This window comes from Pan troglodytes, chromosome 7, assembly GCF_028858775.2.
Source record: "Pan troglodytes isolate AG18354 chromosome 7, NHGRI_mPanTro3-v2.0_pri, whole genome shotgun sequence".
In the NCBI taxonomy this organism is placed as follows: domain Eukaryota; kingdom Metazoa; phylum Chordata; class Mammalia; order Primates; family Hominidae; genus Pan; species Pan troglodytes.
The window spans coordinates 65223248-65245373 of NC_072405.2; the positions used below are offsets into that span (position 1 = coordinate 65223248).

Consider the following 22126-nt stretch of genomic DNA (forward strand, 5'->3'; position numbering starts at 1 on the left):
CTGGTTGTTCCTTTCCATGTTTAGTGCTTCCTTCAGGAGCTCTTTTAGGGCAGGCCTGGTGGTGACAAAATCTCTCAGCATTTGCTTGTCTGTGAAGGATTTCATTTCTCCTTCACTTATGAAGCTTAGTTTGGCTGGATATGAAATTCTGGGTTGAAAATTCTTTTCTTTAAGAATGTTGAATATTGGCCCCCACTCTCTTCTGGCTTGTAGAGTTTCTGCTGAGAGATCCACTGTTAGTCTGATGGGCTTCCCTTTTTAGGTAACCGATCTTTCTCTTTGGCTGCCCTTAACAGTTTTTCCTTCATTTCAACCTTGCTGAATCTGACGATTATGTGTCTTGGGGTTTCTCTTCTCAAGGAGTATCTTTGTGGTCATCTCTGTATTTCCTGAATTTGAATGTTGACCTGTCTTGCTAGATTGGGGAAGTTCTCCTGGATAATATCCTGAAGATATTTTCCATCTTGGTTCCATTCTCCCCATTACTTTCAGGTACACCAATCAAATGTAAGTTTGGTCTTTTCACATAGTACCATATTTCTTGGAGGCTTTGTTCATTCCTTTTCATTCTTTTTTCTCTAATCTTGTCTTCACACTTTATTTCATTAAGTTGATCTTCAATCTCTGATATCCTTTCTTCAGCTTGATTGATTCGGCTATTGATACTTGTGTATGCTTCATGAAGTTCTCATGCTGTGTTTTTCAGCTCCATCAGGTCATTTATGTTCTTCTCTAAACTGGTTATTCTAGTTAGCAATTCTTCTAACCTTTTTTCAAGGTTCTTAGCTTCCTTGCATTGGTTTAGAACATGCTCCTTTAGCTTGGGGGAGTTTGTTATTACCCATCTTCTGAAGCCTCCTTTTGTGAGTTTGTCAAACTCATTTTCCATCCAGTTTTGTTCCCTTGCTGGCAAGGAGTTGTAATACTTTGGAGGAGAAGAGGCAGTCTGGTTTTTGGAATTCTCAGCCTTGTTGCACTGGTTTTTCCTCATCTTCATGGATTTATCTACTTTTGGTCTTTGATGTTGGTGACCTTCAGATGGGATTTTTGTGTGGATGTCCTTTTTGTTGATGTTGATGCTATTCCTTTCTATTTGTTAGTTTTCCTTCTAACAGTCAGGATTCTCTTCTGCAGGTCTGCTGGAGTTTGCTGGAGGTCCACTCCAGACCCTATTAGGCTGCAGAACAACAAAGATTGCTGCCTGTTCCTTCCTCTGGAATCTTCATCCCAGAGGGGCACCCGCCAGATGCCAGCCAGAGGTCTCCTGTATGAGGTGTCTGTTGACCCCTGCTGGGAGTTGTCTCCCAGTCAGGAGGCATGGGGGTCAGGGACCCACTTGAGGAGGCAGTCTGTCCCTTATCAGAGCTCAAGTGCTGTGCTGGAAAATCTGCTGTTCTCTTCAGAGCTGGCAGGCAGGAATGTTTAAGTCAGCTGAAGCTATGCTCACAGCCGCCCCTTCCCCCAGGTGCTCTGTACCAGGCAGATGGGAGTTTTATCTATAACCCCCTGACTAGAGCTGCTGCCTCTCTTTCAGAGATGCCCTGCCCAGAGAGAAGGAATCTAGAGAGGCAGTCTGGCTACAGCAGCTTTGCCAAGCTGTGGTGTGCTCTACCCAGTTCAATCTTCCCAGCAGCTTTGTTTACACTGTGTGGGGAAAACCGCCTACTCAAGCCTCAGTAATGGAGGATTTCCCTCCCCACACCAAGCTCTAGCATCCCAGGTCGACTCCAGACTGCTGTACTGACAGCGAGAATTTCAAGCCAGTGGATCTTAGCGTGCTGGGTTTGGTGGGAGTGGGATCCGTTGAGCTAGACCACTTGGCTCCCTGGCTTCAGTCCCCTTTCCAGGGAGTGAATGGTTCTGTCTCACTGGCATTCCAGGCACCACTGGGGTATGAAAAAAAACCTCCTGCAGCTAGGTTGTTGTCTGCCCAAACAGCCTCCCAGTTTTGTGTTTGAAACCGAGGGCCCTGGTGGTGTAGGCACCCGAGGGAATCTCCTGGTCTGAGGGTTGTGACGACCCTGGGAAAAGCGTAGTATCTGGGCCAGAATGCAATGTCCCTCACGGCACAGTCCCTCAAGGCTTCCCTTGGCTAGGGGAGGGAGTTTCCTGACCCCTTGGACTTCCCAGGTGAGGTGATGCCCCACCCTGCTTTGGCTCGCCTTCCCTGGGCTGCACCCACTGTCTAACCAGTCTCAATGAGAAGAGCTGGGTACTTCAGTTGGAAATGCAGAAATCACCTGCCTTCTGGGTTGATCTCGCTGGGAGCTGCAGACCAGAGCTGTTCCTATTCGGCCATCTTCTCAGGTCTCAAAACGTCAGCCTTCTAAAGTGCTGTAGAAATTAATTATAATCAATTGACTGAAATTGCCAAGTTTTTCTCAAGTTGGAAGTGACTTTAGCATCGAAAAAGGGACTTCATAGTTTAGTTGAATCTGGATAAATTAGAAATGACAGGCTTTTAATTTGTATTATTTAATTCATAACTTCAAAATTTTACAAAGGAACATAATGAAAATTACATTTTCCACATAGTAAAATGAGTGTCACTTTTAATTTAGTTTGTTTGCCATGGAAATATTCCTGTTACTGCAAGAATCATTTGTTCAATTTAAAGCAAAATTGTGGAGTATATATGGGCTACCTACAAGTGGTTGAACATAGTCTTTTTAGAATTTTATGTACTATCAATTAAACATTTTTACTTGTCTAAGAAATAAATGTGAACAGTATATTTTTTCATTTTCAAAGTTTCCTAATGGTCTGAACAAGGAGTAGAAAATTTGTTGAGAATTGATATTCAAATCTCTCATTTCCTGCTCTTCATTAGTAACATCAGCAAACTTCGTTAAAAATCACTTCTTTTTGCCTGATTTTCCCTGTGTGCCTTAATGATAGTATATCTGGAATGAATCCTTACCTTGAACTGTTTATAGTTTTTTTCATAGACTTTTCTCTCACATTTGTGTCTTCAATTCTTCTTTGCCTAGATGCCTTACTCAGCTCCCACTTCCATCTGAAAACCCCTCCTGGTCTTCTTACTCTTCTCTGTTCTCCAGGCCCCTGGTGTCCCACCCAGTCCTGTGCCATCTGTCATCTTGCACAGTCCAGTACTCAGAACACCTCCTTCTTGCCCTCCTTCATCAAATCCACTTCGCACTCCACTTCATGCAGTTTGGTTCCCCCACCGTTTATACCACATTGCCATGTACAGTTTATTAAACATCAATCAAGCTAAAGGATAAACAATAAACCTAGTTATGTTATTTGATTTCAACATTACACTTGTGTTTATGGCCCATTTGCTTAGAACTTAGTGTAGAGGGGACATTCTCCTGGACATTATCTGACACCAAATAATTCAGTCCATAGTACTATTAGAGAACAACATTTTAGCAAACTGAGTTTTAAACATCAAATTGGCTTTTATTAAAGATTCATGAATCAAGTGACATTCCATCTATGAAATAGAAAGGTGCCCTACTGAGCTGAGCAGATGTGTGGGCTTTATAATGGAAAAGGCTGAAGAAAGCAGAAAGAAGAAACAAAAAGTGGACTGGTGATTTCAAAGCTACTTTCCTTGCATACGTTAAACTAGAGGAGACTTCCTTATCATGTGAGCTTAGGTTGACTGGGCCCCTTTCAATTGGTTACTGTGAATCTCCTTTTTTTTTTGAACAAGTGACCTATTTTTACATTCAGTTTGACAATGTGGCATCTGGCATGAGTGACTCCATTCTGGTTTGATCTGGGCTGTTGGGGCCTAGTGCAGGAGCTTAATCCAAAACAATGACCTCCCACATATTTTACTGAACAGCTTTCCCCTTTTGATCAGACTCAACCTGTACTGAGGGATTTGATAAAAATTTATGGCATCAGCACTACTGTCAGTCATCATCATGGCAGGGTTGTCTTTGTCTTAGCATGAAACTCATAAGTCACAATGTCAGCCTTGTGGAAGACACATTCCTTTGGTCATCTTGCAGTTGTTGCTGTAATCACAGTGAGGCCACCTAGTATACCACTAATCGCTGCAAATACACCTTCAAAACCCTTGAGAGAATGCAGCTGGGAGATTACAATGGGAACTATCAGGAGGATATACCAAGGGATTAGAGTATGCTTCTTAACAAATGCCCTCATGAACCAAACCAGAAAAAATAAACAAAACAAAAAAAAGCTATTAACAAAGGTTAATGGCTTAGGACAAATTTTAAACTCAGTCTCTGAGTTCAGAGGGCAGTTAGTTGACAAGATTTCTGGATTTGAGCTTGAAACATTTTCTTGGTTTAGTTTGAATGTCTCTGGTTATGGCATTGGATGTTTTGATAAACTCCCTTAGTGGCCCACACATCACGCATGGGGGTTGTCTCCTGAAATTTACATCGAGTTGTCCAGTTCCAGCTTGTAGGGCTTCAGGAATATAGGAGTTTTTGTCCTTAGTGATTCCAAGTTAGAAATCTAGGAGAAAATTGGAAACATGAGTTTGGAGAGACACAGACAGATATTGGAGGAAATTAGAAGATACAGGATCTAGTCCTGTCTACAGCTAGATAATAGAAACCTCAAAAACAATGAACAGGGCTCTATTCTAATAACAGATGTATTTTAATTTTCTTCTGAAACATTTTTTTTCTCTCTACAGCTGTTCCCATTTCTATCAAATATAATCACAGTAAGACTAAATCAGTTGTGAAGTAAGTCTAGTCTCATTAAACTTGGCCTAATTTTTTGTATAAGTGTAACAAGAATAGTGATTGTCACAGAGACTCTTTAAGTCTTCTGGAACTTTCGATGAGGTATCTCAGATTAGACTTTTAAAAGCCTCTTGAGACCAGGAAGCCATGCCAAGGACTCATCATCAGATTTTGCCTGCAATATCTATAAATGTAGGTGAACTCCTCTCTTTTCGAGATCCCCCAAATATTTTTAAGTTTCCTGGACATAATTTTCATAAGGCTCAAAAACCCTTGAAGGCAGGTATTCTACACACATTCTCAAATATGACATTCCAGTCTAAACATTGGTAATATAATCAATGTTATGGTGTTCTAATGTGTTCAATGTTCTATTGTGCCCTTTTATAAAGAGAATAGATTCTTTTTGAACTTATGCAAATAACTGTATTACCATGAAAATAAGAATACTTGCTAATAGTTTCTGAATTCTGGAGGGAATCAGGTAGAGAGAGGAAAAAGTAATTGTTTTAATTCTGTTTACAAAGGTATAATTTGCCAAATTGCTATAAGCTATAGATAGCTTATGAGAAAAAAAAAAGTTTCCCTTAAATCTGGAAAATGAAACATTAAAGGACCAACAAAATTTCAAATAAAAAGGCCATCCTAACCCATAATTCTTCTTCGCCAGTTTATTCAGTCTCATGTAACTAATTCTTACTCTGCTTGATCTTGATTAACTGTTCCATGAGCCTATCAGTTTCTTCATCAGAATTCTGGAACTTCTTACTCAGTCTAATTATGTAATCTTAAACTTATCAAAAAGCTGTACTTGTCAGAGTCCTTTTCATGAATCTCATTAAAGATGAAACACTTTAGGATGATAGTTGCTTACAAAAGCTTTCAGGAAAGTACTAAAGTAAAACAATTAACTCTCTGTGGATGACAAGATTTAAAATGGCCATGGTCAAAAATCTGATGAGAGTTCATTATAATAATGATGTAATTGACAAGGAAATTTGGTTATTTCTGTGGCATACAGCATTTTAACACAATAGAAAATTACAACTGATAATATTATACCACGACATTTCAGGTGTCTAGGATTATTATATAATCTCTGGAATATTCATGTCACTAACATTCCCATAGATATAACTTAAAGAAGGTTTAGCATTACTTGTTTGGCACTGCTTCCCATATAATTTAACATATTAAATAAACGTAGTTTAATATTCCTTACTTGCAAGGTCAGAGACAAGTCCTTTGTGATTTTTAAGGAGCCCTCTAGAATATCTCAAAGTAAGTTAGAGATCAAAAATACTTAATTTAGAATTTGATTTTGGGAAGTTTGTCAGAAATATTAAAGGTTTAAGACACTTGATCAAATAGAATCATAGGTCATTATGAAGCAATATTCATTTATCCAGAGTGATAATTTAAAGACTTCAAAAGCAAATGCACAAAGTTATAAAGTTGAAAAAATTTATCTGTTTTAATAAAGAGGATGCAATTTTCTTAAGTAATCAAATATTTGATAAAAGAAAACATGAAATACAAGAACTTATTTTATAAGATAAAAAAACTTTTTTTACAAGCCAGATCATTCAAAGAGCTATTAAAAAAAACTTTTAAATAAGATCAGTGCTCCAAGAAAACTTTATCCTTTTAACAGACAGAAAACCAGCTTTGAGGTTTGTGCCAATGTATTTTTGATATTAAGGCTCATTTTAAAAACCCTATATGCCCAGATATATAGAGAGATATGCCAATATCTAGTCTTAAGTTTTCCAAAATTTTTTTTCAATTAATAATTTCCTTAGAAGAGACCTAACAATTGTGGTAACTACCTCAAGTCTTTTATGGAAATACAAAGAGAAACATTTATACAAAAATATTACAGATATGCAGATTTATATAGTATATATTTTTGTAAAGAGAAACATTTATATAAAATATCACAGACAGGTTTTTGCTACCTGTGGTCATTTTGATTCCCATGGCTATATAAAAACATATTGGTTGGGGTTACATGGCATCCTAGATTGGTACTTAATTAAGACAAGGGAATAAAGAAGCAAAAAATTCACCACATGGTACATGTTTGGAGCCAGCATTTTTTGGTTACCATGAAAGTCAAAGGAGACAAAAGCCATGCCCAGGATAATGAGCTGCCACAGGCCCTATAATGCCAATAGATTTAGTCCTTGAGGTTTTCTCTTCTAGTGATAGCCCTCTACCATCAATTAAGAAATTGGGAAACATCTATTTGGGAAGGAAAAGAACAAAATTGGCTTTAGAAACTTCAATTCTGGGAGGAAAAAAGGTTAAATTATTTACTTAGGGTTTTGTTTGTTTGTTTGTTTGTTTAACCCACAGGGACTTATTCTTGTTTTTCTGTCATGGCTAAAAGTTCCTAATACTTACTACGTGCATACTGGACTCATAAATCTCAACTATAATCTGTTTGTCAAGAATTTGCACTGGATAAAAATATTTTTTATTTTGGTCAGTTACACTGTCCGGAAAATCTGTGATTTAAAATAAATAAATAATACAGACTTAATAATCATAACTGAGGAAGTTTCCAGTAGTTTTTAAGTGAAAACAATAAGGAAGCAGGTTAAGCAGACTATTAATTGAGTTCAATATCTATAGACCAATGTCCAAAGTAAAGGTAAGAAACATACAGAGTTCAATATGATAGCTGAGGTGTCATTGATATGTAAATATGCTTGGCTAGAACCTGAGAATACTTATTAGGGGGAAAAAAAACCCAAACAGTAGGCAAAAGTTATGTAGGTAGAGCTTTTTATAGTCAGACTTCTTCTACATACATTATCATCACATTTCATCTTCAATCCTTCTTAAAGGAAATCAAAGAATCATAATTTGCATTTTAAAGATGAAGAAAGTGAAGTTGAGAGGTATAGGTTTTCAAGGGTCACATGAATGGTGTCAACCTGTAATAAGCCTCATGTGTTCCCATATAGGAATCCAGAAGGCACGTCTCTGATGGGAACCCCATTATTTTTAAGGTAGACTCATGGTGTTCAGCATTTGAGTAAGTGGTGGGAACAAAGCAGTGTTATTGAGCATGGATATAGTAAAGATCACTGTGAAGTAGAAATTGCAATTTATAAATTCACTGATTCTTAACGAGCAAGGTGGATGTGCTTTCTCCACAGTAGTGACACAGTGGGCAGAGAGAAAATCAAGCAGTGCTAGGAAACTCCACTCAGATATGATTGTGATCACCAGGCAAGTGACCACGTCATGGAGATCACATTAACTGGGCGGAAATAAACTACACCTGGAGAGACAACTCTTTTAGATTCAAAGACATTCAAAGAAAGAATACAACCTTATTCTAGGGGCTCTACTAAGTTCTGGGGTGAGAGTCATCTAGCAACTCAATTTATGTACTAGATTGAATGACTGAGTAACAGTTCTCCTGATTGACATAATCCTTTTCATCTACAAACTACTGGTCAAGAAAGTGAGAAGATATTTATCCTAATCAAGTTAAGCTTTTGTGTCACATAAAGTACTCTTGAATATGTTTCTGTACCTATCTCTAGTTGAGACAAATTCAAATTGGGGGAGTATATTTTGTACACTTCCTATTGTTCTGTAGTTTGATTAATTTTGAAAGATTTATTTGTCTACATGTAAAGTAAAAATACCTTATCTCTACTTTAAGAAATGGGAGTTGGGGGAGAAAGCTATTGTATTAGTCAGGGTTCTCCAGAGAATCAGAACAACAATAACAATGATATATTTTATATACAAGTATTTTTATATATATATTATGTGTTTATGTGTGTATATATATATATATAGAGAGAGAGAGAGAGAGAGAGAGAGAGAGAGATTTTTAACAAATTGGCTCATGCAGTTGTGGGGGCTGGTAAGTACAAAACCCATAGGCTAGCTGGAGATTCAGGTAAGAGTGGAGCTTGCAGTGTATAGTCTTGAATATGAAGGCTGGACACTCAGGCAGAATTTCTATGTTGCATTCTGGAGGCAGAATTCCTTCCTTTTCAGGGGACCTTAGTCTTTGTTTTTAAGGCCTTCAACTGATTGGATGAGGCCCACTTACATTATGGAGGGTAATCTGTTTTACTCAACATCTACTGATTTAACTGTTAATCACATCTAAAGATGCTTTCACTGCAACATCTAGACTTGTGTTGAACCAAGCAACTGGCACCATGGTTAGCAAAGTGGACACATAAAATTAACCATCACAGCTTTAAAAAGAGGGAGTGTACATTATATTTTACCATCTTTTTTCCATTTTGTTCTCCATTCACAAATACCAACTGTCACCTTTTATGTCACACAGACATAATGGCAAGAGTTTGGCATTGATAGTCATTGTTTATGTTGATTTGAGTACATAGGAAAATTTTTAAAACAAGGCATCAATTTTAGGACTGAAATAGGATGGAAAAGCCTTTTTGGGGAAGCCTGATTTTCTTTCCTATTTGTTTCTTTTACACATTAGGATGCATTTCCTTACTTCTATGTTAATAATGTACAGCTGTCCAAGAGCAAAGGCGAATCCATTCTATGAGCAATGGTCCTTAGTTGCAACTTTGCTCTACATTTTACAATAACAATGTAATATTGTACTTAATACTAGTTCTGCATGTTGATGTATGCGTAGCAGAGGCTTCCAAACATTTCTGATCGTGCTCTGTATTAATCCATTCTCACATTGCTATAAGGAACTACCTGAGATTGGGTAATTGATGAAGAAAAGAGGTTTAATTGACTACAGTTCCACAGGCTGTACAGGAAACTGGCCTGGGAGGCCTCAGGAAACTTACAATCATGTTGGAAGCAAAGGGAAAGCAGGCACCATCCTCATATGGCAGAGCAGGAGAGAGTGAGGGGGAAAGTGCTACGCACTTTAAAAAAACAGATCTCAGGAGAACTCACTCACTAGCAAAAGGACAGCAAGGGGGATATCCGCCCCATGATCCAGTCACCTCCCACCAGACCCCTCCTCCAATACATGCAGATTACAATTCAACATGAGATTTGGGTGGGGACACAGAGCCAAACCATATGATCCTTGATACTTGTAAAAACTTTTGAACATGCACCTCAGTGTTGCTAATTGCTGTATTTGTAATTGATATACACAATGCTATATGGTGTATGCAATACAAAATATATAAAAACAGAATAGGAAAGGGTGAGAGGAAAGTAAACACAAATGGAGGCTCTAATATTTTTTTCTTGCTCCCCAGTGGATTGTCCTGAGCACATCCAAGGGGAGGCTACTCTTCTTTGGGTATTCACTTGTCTAGAGAATGCTTGTTAAATTGCACTGACTGTTCTCATTAGAGATAATTGAAGTGCCTCACCTTGGAGTGCCAAATCATCTTTACTTTGAGAATTTTGTAAGAATCTTTCTAAAATGCAAAGCTCATTGCAATACCCTTCAAAAAGAATACACCAACATAATCTAACCTTTTTGGGTAATTTGCGGTTGTCAGATTTTATGCAGGAATTTTCACAAGGCCTTTTGAGTCAAGACTATTTGGTTCTTCATTAAATGGATCCCACTGCTAAGTCTTCTCCCTTTAGTTTTCTCTTCTTAGCCATAATCTGTCCTTAGGGTGTCATTTCCTAGCAACACAAACTTTTTATCTTCTCCATAGTGCTTCTTCTCTTCCATTAATAAAGCTATAACGAATAGTTTTAAATAGTTATAAATAACATCACCATTGAAGAACAAAATAAATCACATTGGAAGAGCAGAATTGACTTTTATTTTCAACAATTAACTCTAGCCAACCAGAAATAAAAAATACAAACAAACAAAAGAAAAATGCATTGATTAGCAAAACCAAGGCCCTGGAGATCAAGTTCTCACAGGAAGTGGGGGAAGGTGACGGAAATCAATGCAAATATCACAGATTACATATTGTTTAAAAACAACGAAAACAGTACTAAACATGCATCTTTTAAAAAACAAGTCACGTTTTGGACATTAAAATCCTGCTTCAATAGGTACCATTTTTCCAGAATCAAAATCAAGTCTTTTGATTATGAAGAAAAGCCCTGGTCATAGGGTAGATTTCCCCACAGGTATCTACCTTTTAAAGTTTCTCAAACTTGTTTTTACTTGTTGGAAAATAAAGTCTTTTGCATTTACATATTCTTCAATTGCAACTTTCTTCAAAATATTTGTATAAATGCTGAGTCTTTCTTTGAATTATTAGAATATTCAAAGTGAGATTTTGGGGACTGGCTTTCATCTCTATGTTGGACTAGCATAGCCTGAATTAAGGTTCCCTCTCCTGCTTTGTACTATGTTCTCAGACTCACCCAACCCTCTGCTAGAGGTCAGAGGAGAAAAATGACAGGTGTTGTTTTTTTCTTTAAGGGGAATGAAGTGAACTATGTATACCTACAAGACCACAGATTTTAAACATTTTACAATGTGGATAAGATATATTTTTCAAGCCTTGATTGTCACAGATTTACTGTATTAAGATATTAAGCTTTCAAGCAGGCCTTGACAAATTTTTCTGTAAAAGCCCAGATAGTAAACATTTCAGCCTTTACAAGAAAGAGGCAAAATCAAGGATATTCTGTGTGTATTTATATAACAATACAAAAATAAATTTCTACAGTAATTTTGTTGAACAACTTCAAGATATCATAATCGAGTACAGTGTCTTTTACAATACAGGTCTATTAGTGAGAAGAATTGAATAATTTTTTTCAGGCTATAACATTTCACTTCATTAGGTTGTAAAGTGAGCACTCCCTCTCATCAAATTGATTGAAAATGTTCATCTGTAAACATGTGCCTTGAAGGCCACAGAATACAGGCAGCCATCTGACCTCTGCTCTGAAGCAGGAATGCTCAACGTTTCATTTTTTTCATAGTAATTATTGGGGAAGATCGTCATGAATGCAGATTTCTGAATTCCAGAGAGAAGGTTTTGACTTTGTTTGCTTGAAATAGGGCCCAGTAAATTGCATTGTCAGAGAGCTGCCCAGCTGATTCTGGTATCTGTGGATTCACACCACGCTTTAAGGAAGACACAGTCAGAGTGAAGGCCTGAGACTGGCCTTGGAGTTCCTGTGAAGGGACAAGAAGAGAGAGCAGGTGTTCAGTTGTGGATGTCTTGAGGTTAAAGTTTCAGGGTCACAGACTAAATGTACTTTTAACATGCTGCAAGGCAAAAGCACCTGGTTGGGATGCCCTCACCAAAGCTCTCTGTCCAGAAGTTTCATGCCCACTGTTTTTCTTTCTCTGCAGGACATCCTCCTTCACTTTCTGACCTTGGCTGGCTGCATTTCTTGGCTGGCTGCAGCTCTGGCTTATTGGTGAGTCAGGTACTAGTATATCTCTGTGGTAATGCTGGGACACAGCCTAGTTAGATTCCAAATTTTACATTCTGCTTTTTCACTCTCTCCAAAACCTCACACAATCCCATAATAAACAAATCCAATAGGATTTTAAAAATATTCTTTCTAAATATGAAATAACAAGGTAACTAAAGTATAGGAAACTGATAAATTCTCTGAATAAAAAGATGAATTCCAATCCAGTTAGGGAGATGCAATCTCTTTATGAGTATGCACAAAACAAGGAGAAAGTGACCGCGCCTCAGAGGAATAACTAAAAAGCTATGGAGTTCAGTGGGAGGTGGCATTACCTGCAATTAGGAGAAATTTGGAAAGACTTCCTGGAGGAAGAGGCACTTGAATTGATCCTTTAAAGAAGGACAGCTTTTAGATAAGTGAAGAGGGGAATGTGGGAGAACTAGTGCAAGAAGAGGCATTTCAGGTAGAAAAGTAGAATGCAAAGACAGAGAAATAGGAAATATTGGGCTGGGGCCAGCAATTTCTTCAATTTGTAAGAATACAAGTCATGAAAAGCAGCAGCAGCAATAAGGTTGGGGATTTAGGCTGAAAACCACGCAGACCTTTAAGGACCATACTATAGAACTGGATGTTTTCCAGTGGAGACCTCCTGAGGAGTTTGGGGTAGGGGGGCATGAGAAAGCCTGATCTTTAGGAAGATTCATCTGAAAGCAGATTACGATAGGACCGCAGCAAGGAGAGAGTGGCATTTAAGAAGGTGGCATTTAGGAAGGTCTGGCCCATCAGGGTGGGGGCATCTAAGAGGGAAGAGAGGAGTGGATGTCAACACCAGTGACACGAAGTCTGTAGTGCAGGCAACCACTTTGAAGAATGGGGCAAGAGTAAGAGAGAAAACATGCCAGTTGTGTGTCTTGGTTCTTGGGAGGAGGCTGGCACCATCAGTAGGTGATGACTGCAGAGGAAAAGGGACTGTTTGGAAAGAGCAGTGCTCAGGTATGCTGTGCCTCCACTGCAGGTTGCATTAAGCTCATAGCTGAACTACCCAGGAGGTTAACATTTACTTGGAAGAAGGTGGCCACATTGGGCTGGAGCAGGGACATCACAGAGTGCCCCAGGGTGCCTGACAAGGCCCACACCGTGACCATGAGGTGGGCCTTGCTAAATGAGGTAGCTCAGTCCTTCCTGAACATCACCTTCCTTATCATCAGCACAGGCCCTGGAGCCAGATAGCCTGTATGAGAGTCCTGGAGCCACTGCTTATTTGCTGTGAAACACCATGCAAGGTTCTCAACCTTGCTGGGCCTGTTTTCTTCTTGTAAAATGGAGATAATAACAATGCTGACATCATAGGGATGGTGTGATAATGAGATGAGAGTGTAAGCAAAGTGCTTTGAACAGTGGCTGGCAGCTGGTGAGTTAGCGATTGTCATCATTTTACACTAGCAATACTTAATTTTATGCGTCAACTTGACTGGGTTAAGTGATACCCAGATAGCTGGTAAAATATTATTTCTGGGAGTGTTTGTGAGGGTGTCTCCAGAAGGGATTGGCATGTGAATAAGTAGAATGAGTAAAGAAGATCTCCCCTCACCAATGTGGCGGGCATCATCCAATCGGCTGGGTCTGGATAGAACAAAAAGGTGGAGGAAGAGTGAATTCTCTCTCTTCTTGAGTTGTGACATCCATCATCTCTTGCCTTCAGACATCAGAGCTCTAGGTTTTCAGACCTTCAAACTCAAACTGAAATACATCACTGGCCTTCCTGGTTCTTTAGCTTACACATACAAGATTGTGGGACTAGCTTACACATAGAAGATTGTAGCTACGTGAGCCAATTCCCATAATAAATTTCCTCTTATACATCTGTATTTCTCCTATTGGTTTTGTTTCTCTGGAGAACCCTAATACAGTGCTCAAGGCTTAGTTCCTCACCCTTGAAAAACTGACATTAATAATCAATGTACTTACATAAGATATGGTTGAAAATATTGAAAGCCTCTATATCTTGACTCAATTTAGAGTCTCCAAACCTCTTCCTAATCTTTGGCAAGAAAGTGAGGTCAGCACTCAAGGATCCCTGAATAACCTCTCTCCTACAGCTGGGCAGCACTGCGGAGCCTATTTTTGTGTATTCCATCCCCCTCATACTGATTTAGTTCTCATTTATCTGGGATGTTCTGATGCTGAGTTTGGTCTAAAAACCATATTCAGGACCCATTTACCCACAGCAGGAATATTAAGTGTGTAAGTGTGTAGTTTGGGATGTGTTTGAATTGTGGTGTCTATGTCATGGATTAATCAGTCATTTCAGCGTCCTTCAACGTAAAACCAAGCTCTTGGGGATTGGAATGGGGCATTCTAATGAGTGCTTCTGTCAATATTATCCACCACTCACTCATTGCCCCTAGTCTCTTCTCTCTTCCAGTACTGAAGTTTGGAAGCCCTTGGACCATCATTTAATAGTCCTCTGACACTGTCTTATGATACTACTTGTTGTTCAGAGTTTGAACCTTATGGCTCCAACGTGGATATTTGAAACTGACCTGGTTTTCATGTTTCGTTTAGAAACTTTAGCCATTCTTCACACCTCTTCATGGATGATTTTCAAAATATGTATTAAAAGCCTAGGTCCAATTCCTGAATTTCGGAATCACGTTCTTGACACTCTACTTTACATTTCAAAGTTCCACCATCAAGTTTAATATGTCTAACTCTAAACCTATCATCTTCTTATGACCAGATTTGCATCTGAGTTTCCATATTTCAGTCAGTTTCTCTCCCTGCTTCACTATCTTGCCTTGCACAGATGGTCTGTCTTCGTGTCCTGCAGGCTTGGTCAGCTCAGGTTGCTATAACAAAAATCCCAGAGACTAGGTGGCTTAAACAATAAACATTTATTTCTCGTAGTTCTGGAGGCTGCGTCATGTAAGAGCAAGGGGCTCAAAGGTCCAGTGTCTGGTGGTGTCCTGCTTCCTGTATTGCAGAACACCTCGTTCTGATTGTGTCCTCACAATGAGAAAACAGAAATCAAGCTCTCTGGTGTCTCTTCTTATAAAAGCATTTATCTTGGAAGGCCGAAGCAGGTGGATCACCTGAGGTCAGGAATTCAAGACCAGCCTGGCCAACATGGTGAAACCTAGTCTCTACTAAAAATACAAAAATTAGCCAGGCATGGTGGTGGGTGCCCAGAATCCCAGCTACTCGGGAGGCTGAGGCAGGAGAATAGCTTGAACCTGGGAGGCTGAGGCAGGAGAATAGCTTGAACCTGGGAGGCAGAGGTTGTAGTGAGCTGAGATGGCACCACTGCACTCCAGCCTGGGTGACAGAGCGATACCCTATCTTGAAAAAAAAAAAAAAAAAAGCATTTATCCTATCATCTTGTTAGATCATGAGACCTTCATGGTCTAATTACCTTCCTAAGGCCCCATCTCCAAATACCATCATATTAGGGATTAGAGTTTCAACATATATATTTTTGAGGGACACAGACATTCCATCCATAACACCTGCCAATCATTTCTCAACAGTATCTTTCCAGGCTTGCACTTTGGTCAGTTCAGTCTACTGCTTTTTTTCCTTTTCCTGATCCCATCACCTCATACCTACAGTATTCCAGGAATACTCTAGTTGCCACACTTCCAATTCTGTACATTCTTCATTCTACACACAATCCTGCTGAATGAATGTGCCCAAGTGAACAAACTGACCTACCTTAGTCCACTTGTGTTGCTATAAAGGAATATCCAAGCCTGGGTAATTCATAAAGAAAAATGGTTTGTTTGGCTCATGATTCTGAGGTCTGGAAAAGTTCAAAATTGGGCATCTGGTGAAAGCCTCAGGCTGCTTCCATTCATGGCAGAAAACAAAGGGGAGCTGGTATGTGTAGAGATCACAAGGTGAGAGAGGAAGCAAGATGGGGGAAGGTGTCAGGCTGTTCTCAACAATCAGCTCTCACAGGAACTGACAGAGTGAGAGCTCACTCATTACCACGAGGAGGGCACCAAGCTGTTTATGAGGGATCTGCCCCCATGACCCAAACCCCTCCCATCAGGTCCCACTTCCAATGTTGGGGTCAAATTTCAACATAAGATTTGGAAAGGTCAAACAAACCAAACTATAACGTTGCTTGTGTGGTTGCTCTGCACTAACATGCCTGCCATCCACTGAGAGGCAAGGCCCGAATGCTCTCAGTCCCACAGACACTGAAGGAATCTTCATTTAGGGGACTGATACCTTTAAGACCACTGGGATATAGCTCGGCTGGGGCTCTGGCAGGTGTCCAGTGCCACAGGCTGGGAGGGCTAGACATATGGGAAAGTAATTTGGACCATATTCCCCCAGGTAGAAATCCATGATACTGGGCAATCTTGTGAGCAGGTGGAAGGATAGCTGGCTCCAGTGTGGCTCCCATTTTAGAAAGGATGGGGCCTTGGCTGGACATATGAATCACTGATGGAGCTTTTAAAAAATACACATGCCTGAGAGATTCTGAAAAGGAAGGTCTGGGATGGGTCTAGAATCTTTGAATTTTTAAAAGCTCAGTGGGTAATTCTAGATTGAAAATTGAATTTTAGTGGTTAGCTGCACCCCCTTTAGCCAGAAAACTGATCCCATGGTATTGTTCATTTCCCAAGCCAGAGCTAGTGCTCTTTGGGGAGCAGCAGGCAGAGTTCTCCATGGCAGTGGTTGAGGAGCAGGGGCAGTGCAGATTTTTCCAAAGGCCATTTCCAGCACAAAGCAGTCCCAGGGCCACAGTGCATGCATGGTGGCGTGGAGCCTTTGGTCAAGCAAGGAATTGGCCCTATGTGTGTTAAGTTGCTCTTGTTAGAGTCCAAGAGAAGGGCTCTTTGAGGGATGAGATTTCACAGACCAGAGAAAAAAAATTTCTGTATTCCATCTTTTGCACTGTCTTTGGGAGAGGCTTAGAGGCAAAAGGAATATCAAGGGAAGCAGAGACTAGCAATGTGGGCAGTGGAGCAGGCTGTGGGTTAAATGGTGTCTCCCCAAAAGATATGTTGGAGTCCTAACCCCTAGCATCTGTGAATGTGACATTACTCAGAAATAGAGATTTTGCAAAGGTAATAAAGTTAAGATGAGGTCAGTAGGGTGGGTCCTAATCCAATATAAAAGTTGTTCTTATAATAAAGGAAGAAGACAGGGACACGCAGGGAGTGGAGGGCCATGTAACCATGGATGCAGAGCTAGAGTGCTGCATCCACAAGCCAGGGAGTGCCAGGACTGCTGACAAACATGCTGGGGAAGGCAAGGAAGGATTCTCCCCTGTGGGTTTCAGATGGAGCTTGGCTCTGTCATCCCTTTTATTTGTGACATCTAGCCTCAAAACTGTGAGAGAAAACATTTCTGTTATTGTAAGACACCTAATTGGTGGTCCTTTGCTATGTCAGCCTTGAAAATGAACACAGGGCATTTTTTTTAGTCCATTTCTGTTATTTGGGTGAGGCAACGTGGGGACCCGCTGGCCGTGCTCTGTAAGGAGTCCCAATTCTGCTCAGGAACTATTGCCAACCTCATTAGCAGAAGAACTAGGGGCCTGGGACATGGGATCACATCACAAAATTGGCCTCTAAATCCCCAATTAAAGAATCAGAACATATTTTTCAATGTATTCTGTTTCAAACAAGAATTACTATTTGAAACTCTTTTTTCAATATATTTTACTTTTAATCTTTCTTCTTTCCATATGAGACAGAGTAGGGATGGGACCCAGCCTTAACCATCCCATAACATATTTTTCCATACACACCCGCTAACCATCAGACTTTGCACCACCCCCACTGGCGCCATTCCCGCTGACCACAAAACCTTGCAACCCACGTGGGAACGCTAAGGTAAGCGGCAGCGCATCATAAATCTCACCCAAGGGATTTAACCCCACCACTCGCATGCGCAGAAAACCAGAAGAATGACAATCCAGACCTCCAGCCTCACCCTGAAATGCATGTATTAACATTATTTCTCACTGCGCCTGCGCACTCTGCAGCTCTGCCCCGCATAGTACCTCGAAATTATTCACGTCGCCCCCCACTCCCCCCCCCCACTTTTTTTTTTTGAAACAGAGTATCCATCTTGTTGCCCAGGCTGGAGTGCAATGGCGCGATCTCGGCTCACAGCAACCTCCGCCTCCCGGTTTCAAGCGATTCTCCAGCCTCAGCCTCCCGAGTAGCTGGGATTACAGGGATTACAGGTGTGTGCCACCACGCCCGGATAATTTTTATATTTTTAGTTAGTAGAGACGGGGTTTTACCGTGTTGGCGAGGCTGGTGTCGAATTCCTGACCTCAGGTGATCCGCCCGCCTCCGCGCTGGGATTACAAGCATGAGCTACCGCGCCGGGCCTCAAGTCGCCCTTCTTAAAACACCACAAAGACCTGCCGGCAGGGAGCCAGCTGAGAATTCTTGTTCCTCAGCTGGCCCCCCTGTGCTGGGGCATAGGCAATAAAGCCTTATCTGGAAAACCTTCACAGACCTGTGTCAGTTTCGGTTACATGAAAGCCTGAGAACCCATAGTCAGCAACACATAGAATGGTAAATTCAGAATTGGACTATTAATTTTTGAGTCAAAGTTTTTTTTCTCTTTCCCTTTAAACTTGTGATCGTATAATTTCTTTTTTGCTTTATGCACTCTGTGACTGATTTATCAATTACTATAAAGTCATTAATCTTGGAAAATAAAAATAAAATCCTAAGCCCGCCAATTGACTGAATGGACCCCCTCTTAGCCAAGGGGACCCCAGAGAAAAACCTTAAAAACTGAGTACTGGCCATGATGAGATAGGAGGTCTAATATGCCTTGTTAAACTCCCTCGCTAAACGCCATTAGGCTTTCTTCCTTAAGGGTTAAACAGAAACCAGCCCTTTTATTATTTGTTATTTATTTATTATTCCTTTATTTATTTATTTATTTATCTATTTATTTTTGAGACAGAGTCTTGCTCTGTCGCTCAGGCTGGAGTGCAGTGCCGCGATCTTGGCTCACTGAAACCTCTGCCTCCCGGGTTCAAGTGATTCTCCCTCCTCAGCCTCCCTAGTAGCTGGGATTACAGGTGTGTGCAGTCACGCCCGGATAATCTTTATATTTTTAGTAGAGAGGGGGTTTTACCATATTGGCCAGGCTGGTCTCGAATACCTGACCTCAGGTGATCCACCTGCCTCAGCCTCCCAAAGCTCTAGGATTTCATCGAATACCTGACCTCAGGTGATCCACCTGCCTCAGCCTCCCAAAGCTCTAGGATTACAGGCATGAGCCACCGAGCCTGGTCAGAAACCAGCCCTTTTGAAAGACTCCCTCCCCCACTGATATCAACCAACTGCCTGATGCGTGCCCCCCATCCTGCCCCCGTTCTGGTAGAAGGTGTCCAAGTGACCTAGTAGTTAGATATTTCCTCTTCAAATTGTAGCCTAGTCCACCTCATTCAGTCTCTGTTGCTGTTATAACAAATTACCTGGGAGGCTCAAGGGGCAAATTTCTTTCTTACCTCTTCCAATGTGTGTGGCTGTCAGCATTCCTTGGCTCATAACCACATCTGTTTCTGTTCTGTGTTCACATTGCCTTCTCTGTATCTGTCTTCTCCATGTGTCTGTTTTGTAAGGATCCTTGTGATTGCATTTAGAACCAACCTAGATAATCCAGGATAATCTCCTCTCCATCCTTAATTTAATCATATCTTTTGCTATGTAAGGTGATATTCATTTGCTATGTAAGGGATCCAGGGATTAGGCGATGGACATCATTTAATCCACTACATTTAACAAATGCAGAAATGCTTTCTTTTTAAATTCACAGTTCTGTATAATAAATTACCTACCTATTACACATTTGAGGCAATAAAATATACAAGTTTTGTGCACAGTAAGTTACCAATTCTGAGGACCGCCTTTTTCACCCATAATCTGAGCCACAGTTTTAGAATGAACCTACTTTTTGCAGACATAAAATCCTTTACGTTTTCATATACACTGTATTCTACAGTTCCCTACTGTATACATAGTTGTCTCAATAAAAACATGAAGCAGCCAGGTGCGGTGGTTCACGCCTGTAATCCCAGCACTTTGGGAGGCCGAGGCAGGTGGATCACGAGGTCAGGAGATCGAGACCTTCCTGGCTAACACGGTGAAACCCCGTCTCTACTAAAAATAGAAAAAAATCAGCCAGGAGTGGTGGCGGGCGCTGAGCTACTCGGGAGGCTGAGGCAGCAGAATGGCATGAACCCGGGAGGTAGAGCTTGCAGTGAGCGGAGATTGTGCCACTGCACTCCAGCCTGGGCTGCAGAGCAAGACTCCATCTCAAAAAAAAAAAAAAAAAAAAAAAAAAAAAAAAAATGAAGCGTTTAAGTAGAGAGGTTCCTAAGAGTAAACCAGTCACCCAATTTTACAAATGAGACAACCCAAATCACATGACAATGATAACAGAGCTGCTGTAGAATCAAGAGGTATGACCCCCATTCACCAGCTTTTCCTGATATATTCTGTATTTTCTTTCCTTTTATCTAACGCACCAAAGGTGTTATTCATTTGTTTCTCCAATCAATACATATTTGTTAAGAGCTCACGAAGTACTGGGCACTACATTATGATTATCTAGAGTATATAAAAATTATAAAATGTTTCACTACTGAAAAATTGTTGCTTATTTGCCAGCTTATATTCTAGTGCTCACTGCTTTAAGAAATCCTATGCTTCTGTTGGTCAATTCCTCAAGGAGAAAGAAAAGTGGAAAACCCCAGTAGAGGTTTTCTTATTCCTCCAGGTTTTCCCCTTTCTCTCTGCATTAGGAGCAGGACCTTTTCCTTATTCTGAAAACCCCACAGCTAAATGCCATTTCCTTTACTGGCTGATCACCTGACTGCATCCTTACTCTAGGAAGCTCCAGAGACAGACGTGTGCTCTGCCTTCACATAGGAAGCTGCACATCAATCCACTGCCACTGGAACGAGGGGCTTGAGTTGTCCTTTATCCAGAAGTCACGAAAAGGATTTGTTCAGAGTCAGCTGTATTTTGTTCTTGGCTCCACTTGCAATCTATCCTCCATGTTGCAAGATGGCGGCTGGCCAGTTAGAACAGGAGAATGTCATCAGGGGCTGTTATCAACAGTCCACGTGGATTGGAAATAATGTAATGACTGGGCCTTGTTAGCAAAAGATTGGCCAGTTGATCTATGAAGCCCAGACAAGTTTCCTATGGGTATCAGCCTAAGAATTCTCTCTCTGTATATATTTCAATAAATAAACATAGGCAAGAACCACCTCTTAGGTTTGCTGGCTAACATGAGAACACATGATTCAACTTGCTATGTTTGGGTGCTTAATAAGGCTCACTAATCTAGAAACAAGGTAAAAGTACATATCAACAAATACCTGCCAAATACTATGTTGTAACTAAATATTTACAAATCTGCCTCCTCCTTTAGACTATACAGTCCTTAGGGACATAAGCTGTGTTTTTCCCCTATTGGTTTCCTTTGTGCCCAACACAGGACCAAGCCCACAAGAAGCACTCTCTAAATGCTTATCCTTGTTAAATTCAGTCCATCTTTACTGTGGGGCAGATATATGACAGGTTTCTTTCCCATGGATCATTTATTCTATTTCCACTGAAATGTTACTTGGCCTGAATATTTTCTCTTCATCAGAGTATTATTAAAGTAATAGAAGAAAATGCCATACAAAATGTGGTTATTTAGGACTGAATAGCTTAGTCATTCTAATTCTTTTATCTATTATTATCTAATTTGTCACACAGTTTGTCCTAGCTGCTTGTAATATTATGGCTTTTCCAAAAAAGAAATGGAGTGTGTGCACATGCGTGTAGCTGTACATGTTTGTGTGTGTGCATGCATGTCTTTGTGTGGACATGATGTGTGTGTGCATGCATGTATGGTGTGTGTGTGTGCACACAGAAGCATAGCAAATACATATGGATTTGTAAGAGACTTCCTAACAAAATTGCATCTTTAGTTACTTTTCCAATTTTTTTCTGATATGAAGAAGCACCAGGATGAATCATCTACAGTGGCTGAGGACTATTGATCATGTTTGATAGGAAGGACATGACACCACCCATGTGACTTCTTTTGAA

At 40.4% G+C, this 22126-nt stretch overlaps 1 long non-coding RNA gene across 1 annotated transcript; it reads right to left on the reverse strand.

Annotated features, from left to right (window-relative positions):
* Positions 1–3408: 3408 nt before the first annotated feature.
* On the reverse strand, positions 3409–21113 carry LOC134810743 (uncharacterized). The gene is made up of 5 exons (XR_010159371.1): positions 20907–21113; positions 19528–19629; positions 11544–11784; positions 10161–10376; positions 3409–4461 (listed from the first exon to the last, which is right to left on the reverse strand). It is a non-coding gene; the product is annotated as an uncharacterized LOC134810743 (long non-coding RNA).
* Positions 21114–22126: the final 1013 nt, after the last annotated feature.